Source organism: Topomyia yanbarensis, chromosome 3 (assembly GCF_030247195.1).
Source record: "Topomyia yanbarensis strain Yona2022 chromosome 3, ASM3024719v1, whole genome shotgun sequence".
Lineage (NCBI taxonomy): Eukaryota > Metazoa > Arthropoda > Insecta > Diptera > Culicidae > Topomyia > Topomyia yanbarensis.
Genome location: NC_080672.1, coordinates 310,629,036 through 310,635,035, shown reverse-complemented (window position 1 = coordinate 310,635,035; position 6,000 = coordinate 310,629,036).

Below are 6,000 nucleotides of genomic sequence, written 5' to 3'. Positions count from 1 at the left end.
TACCAGGTATACCTCTACGAGCTTCTTCGAACCTAGGGCATTCGAAGACCACGTATTCCGGTGTCTCCTGCACAGTCGCACACTCCGGGTAAAGGGGTGACGAAGCATGTTCAAACCGATGCAAATACTTCCGGAAGCATCTGTGCCCGGACAAAAACTGCGTCAAATGGAAGTTCACCTCTCCATGCTTCCTATGCACCCAAGCCGACACATTTGAGATGAGTCGGTGGGTCCACCTTCCTTTCTCCGCGTTGTCCCACTCCTGCTGCCATTTAGCAAACGAGTCTGCTCGGACCAGTCTCCTAGTGTTACGTGCATTTCTCCGCTGGTAGCATTCCACGATATTGTTCTGTAGGCACTCGCGACTCGTACGGCCGTCAGCCGAAATGTTCAGCTTTCCACGGTTCCGCTTGGTTTTCAGCGCAGCACCCCAGGCAGGAACCCCATATCGGAGTATCGATGACGAAACAGTAGCTAACTGACGGCTCATGCTGCTTCTCGGGCCGCCGACGTTTGGCATGATTCTCGCTATTGCGTTCGTTGCCTTCGCCGACTTTTCACAGGGGTAGTCAACGTGGTTGTTAAAGCTCAACCGGTCGTTGATTATCACTCCTAATTGCTTCAGTGGACGCTTCGATGCAATCCGCTGAACCGCTTTACAGTTGCTGACCAACAATACCAACGTTTCGTGGTTAGCTATCAGCAGTTTGAGCCCGTCATCCAGCTCTCGATCGCGTTTATTGTCTCCGTCACCGACACCTCCACTGCTTCAAGTGTCTCACCCATCACCGTTAGTGACAAGTCGTCCGCGAAACCTACGATTTTCACTTTCCTGGGCAGCCACAATACTAGGACTCCATCGTACATCCCGTTCTAAATAGTTGGACCGAGGATGGAGTCCTGAGGAACTCGCATTGACTTCTGCCCTTCGCTCGTCTCGCACTCTGCTCTGGAAGTAGCTCTTCAGGATCTGGCATATATAGTCAGGAACATTCTGTATAGCGCTGCAGCGATGGCTTCCCAGCTGGCGCTGTTAAATGCATTCTTCACATCTATCGTGACCACAGCGCAGTATCGATCTCTATTTCTCTTCTGTTTAGATGCCTTCTCAGCACTCTCGAGCACTGTCGGAATTGCATCCACTGTCGATGCTTCTTTGCAGAATCCGAACTGCATCTTGGATAGTCCGTGCACACCTTCCTTCACTCCATATAACTATTTGTGACCACAGTCGTGTATGAGTGATAGCAAGATCAACATGGTTACTCTTCTAAAGCCTAACAACCTGCAGTCGGTATGCACATGAATATGCTTCTTGTTTGAAGTGTATGCGTAATGATTTGATATTTAGAAGGGCCTCACAGGCAGCCATCGGAGTTGTGTTGAAAGCACCGGTCAAGGCCATGCGCGCCTTTATTTTTAATTGGTTCAGCTTTGACTGGACCGTCATCACCTCTCCCTTTTGCCCCAAAACATGGATATGACAGTATTGGACGTACAATTGTAGTATAAATCCAATTGATTGTTTCGGTTTGAAACCCCAGGCCTTTCCCAAAGTCCGTCTGCACTACCCGAAGGCCATGTACACTTCTTAACTCTAAACTCAATGTGAGCAGGCTAATTTAGTTTGGAATGTAATATAAGCCTAACGTATTTGACTTGATCTGCACACAGTAGCAAAGATTCAATGAACTGCAGGGACGAACCCCGGTTGTTATTCATTTCTTCGTGAATAGAACCATTGAAGTATTGTTTGAATTAATTGATAATTTAACTTGTCGACACCACTGTCCGACAGCTCTTAATGCTTGTTGCATTAAGTCAAAGATTTTTTCGATGCAAAGTCCTGTAATTAGTATTTCATAATCGTCAGCATGGTCGGTAAAGGCTGGGTAATGCGTAAGACAGAGCCTCTTCCCAGCAACTCCTATCCCTACCTCCCCGTGGTACTGGCCGGGAACTACGAGCAATCTTAGGGAAGATCGGGTAACCAACCCCGTTGGGAACTTTGGTCGTAAGCTGACAAGGAAGGGGGTTTGCTGCTGCAAGCCTGAGCGCCTAAGCGTCTGATCTCCAGGAGGAGCGGCTCAAAACAACGTTTGTTCCCCATGTTAGGGGCGGCTAATCATCGTCCGAGTGCCAGTGAAGGACTCTAACTGTGCACTATGGTCCTCCGGAAAGTTAGGGGGTTGGTGTCAGGCCTTGCGAGCCAGCCGTAAAAAACCAATTGCAGCGAAAAGTCAACAAGATAAGAATGCGAACCGATACCAATGGCGACGACCACTGCGACGAAAAGGGACTAGCGATTGGAAGCTCTGAACGTGGAACTGCAGATCACTCAGCTCCATCGGGAGCACCCGCGTACTCACCTCAAGGACCGCGGGTTTGGAATCGTAGCGCTGCAGGAGCTGTGTTGGACAGGATCCATGGTGCGAACGTTTAGAGGTAATCATACCATCTATCAGAGCTGCGGCAACACACATGAGCTAGGGACAGCTTTTATTGTGATGAGCGATATGCAAAGGCGCGTGATCGGTTGGTGGCCGATCGTCGAAAGAATGCGCAGGTTGAGGATCAAGGGCCGTTTCTTCAACATCAGCATAATAAACGTGCACAGCCCTCACTCCGGAAGCACCGATGATGACAAAGACGGTTTCTACGCTCAGCTCGAACGAGAATACGACCGCTACCAAAGCCACGACGTCAAGATCATCATTGGGGACTTAAACGCTTAGGTAGGCCAGGAGGAGGAATTCAGACCGACGATTGGAAAACTCAGCGCTCACTAGCTGACGAATGAGAACGGCCTTCGACTCATTGATTTCGCCGCCTCCAAGAACATGGCCATTCGTAGCACCTTCTTTCAGCACAGCCTTCCTTATCGTTACATCTGGAGATCACCGCTACAAACGGAATAGCAAATCGACCACGTCCTGATCGATGGACGGCACTTCTCCGACATTATCGACGTCAGGACCTATCGTGGCGCTAACATCGACTCTGACCACTACCTGGTGATGGTTAAACTGCGCCCAAAACTATCCGTCATTAATCATGTACGGTACCGACGGCCGCCACGGTACGATCTGGAACGACTGAAGCAATCAGATGTCGCCACTGCATACGCGCAGCACCTCGAGCCAGCGTTGCCGGGCGAGGGAGAGTTCGACGTGGCCCCTCTAGAGGACTGCTGGAGAACAGTAAAAGCAGCCATCAACAACGTACCTGAGGACATTGTCGGGTAAGAGGAACGGAGATGACGGAACGATTGGTTCGACAAGGAGTGCAGAGCGGTTTTGAGGGAGAAGAATGCAGCGCGAGCGGTCATGCTGCAGCATGGAACCCGACAGAATGTGGAACGATACAAACAGAAGCGGAGGCATCAGACACGCATCTTCCGGGAGAAAAAACGCCGCCTGGAAGAAGCAGAGTGCAAGGAAATTGAACTGCTGTGCCGTTCTCAAGATACATGGAACGCATCCCGCAAAGGCTTCGTGTAGGGATAAGAACGGGAGCCTGCTGACGGACAACCGTGAGGTGATCGAAAGATAGAGGCAGCACTTCGACCAGCACCTGAACGGTGAGGAGAATGTAGGTACAGATGACCAAGGCAACGAAGGATTTGACTACGCCAGTGCAGTTGAGGACGGGAATGAACCAACTCCCACGTTGAGGGAAGTTAAGGATGCCATCCAACAGCTCAAGAACAACAAAGCAGCTGGCATGGTATTGCAGCAGAACTCATCAAGTTGGGCCCGGAAAAGATGGCCACTTGTCTGCACCGGTTAGTAATCAGGATCTGGGAAACCGAACAGCTATCGGAGGACTGGAAAGAAGGGGTGATCTGCCCCATTCACAAGAAAGGCGACCATTTGGAGTGTGGGAACTTCCGAGCGATCACCATTTTGAATGCCTCCTACAAAGTGCTATCTCAGATCATCTTCCGTCGTTTATCACCTAAAGTAAATGAGTTCGTGGGAAGTTATCAAGCCGACTTCTTCGATGGCCGGTCGACAACGGACCAGATCTTCACCGTACGGCAAATCCTCCAGAAATGCCGTGAATACCAGGTTCCAACGCATCACCTGTCCATCGACTTCAAGGCAGCATACGACAGTATCGACCGCGTAGAGCTATGGAAAATCACGGACGAAAACAGCTTTCCCGGGAAGCTGACTCGACTGATCAAAGCAACGATGGACGGTGTACAAAACAGCGCAAGCATTTCGGGTGAACTTTCCAGTCCATTCGAATCTCGACGGGGATTGAGACGAGGTGATGGACTTTCGTGTCTACTATTCAACATCGCTCTGGAAGGTACGATGCGACGAGCCGGGCTCAACAGCCGGGGCACGATCTTCTCGAAATCCGGCCAATTTGTATGCTTCGCGGACGACATGGACATTATCGCCCGAACATTTGGAACGGTGGCAGACCTGTACACCCGCCTGAAACGCGAAGCAGCGAAGGTCGGACTGGTGATAAATGCGTCCAAAACAAAGTATATGCTGGTAGGCGGAACCGAAAATGACGGGAATACCTTCGAGGTAGTGGAGGATTTTGTCTACCTAGGATCCTTATTAACGGCTGACAACAACGTGAGCCGTGAAATCCGAAGACGCATCATCAGTGGAAGTCGGGCCTACTATGGACTCCATAAGAAACTGCGGTCAAGAAAAATTCACCCCAGCACCAAATGCACCATGTACAAAACGCTAATAAGATCGGAGGGTTCTCTACGGGCACGAGACTTGGACCATGCTCGAGGAGGACCTGAAAGCGCTAGGAGTTTTCGAGCGACGGGTGTTAAGGACGATCTTCGGCGGTGTGTGGCGGCGAAGGATGAACCACGAGCTCGCTGCACTCTATGGCGAACCTAGTATCCAAAATGTAGCCAAAGCTGTAAGGATACGGTGCACACCAAAAAATAATGAAATTTAAGCGACATGTAAATCAATACGAATGTAAGCATACAACGATTGAATCAAAAATTTGATTGAAAATTACGTTAAAATCAATTGGAGCCTCAAACAACAAGCAATTTTACACTGTCATTCGTGTAATATTACATGTCATTCATCTTACAGCAGTCTTCGAGTAAAAATACATTGAAGTGCATTGGTTTTCCGTTTAAAGAAACTGCAATTTTCAATCGACGTGTGAAATTATTATAAAATTCGTTGAAGAAAGCACAACAAGTCATGTGTATTTGTGGTGGAACTTAATTTTATATTCATGCTCCAAATATGTGCATGAAAATAAACTTAAAATTACAAAATATTTTTTTCTGTGTGGGCAAGGTATGTTGCAAGAATGCCGGACAACAATCCTATAAAGATGATATTTGCTAATGATCCGGTTGGTAGATCTTTTCCCTTGATCTGTCTCAGTGACGAGTAAAGAATGTGATTACTAAGTATTGCGTTTATCCAACCCGAGATGCATACAGATACTCCATGACCGCGCGTCGCTTCCAGAATAGACTAGAAAGATACATTGTCGAAAACACCCTCAATATCTAGAAATACGGTTAAACCTCTATAATCACAACAACAAAAATTCGAAGGTAGTGCAAGTGTGTGAATCTTTAATGAGGATATACATACTAATAAACTTTGATTACTATGCTAATCCTGAGCATATTATGTACCACCATCATAAATTGATTTTACTGATACAGCGTGTAAGACGAATCACTGTTCATAAATATGGTCATTGAGAGCGGATATTCTCAATTAAATTTTATTATTTTAATTAGTTTTGCGCATTTTAAAGATAAGATTCGTAATTTTTGCTCGTACATAATAACGAGTCATACATTTTAGAAAATTGTACATCCCCAACGAGCGAGTGCAAAATGATCACCACAGCAGCCATCCAAGTCGAACCATCGCTGGACGACGATGAGGACGACGACATAATTGCCGATACCGGGTCTGGGAAAGAGAGGAAAGGCATTATCACATCGCGAGAAGTTATGCCACCACACCGCAACCAAAC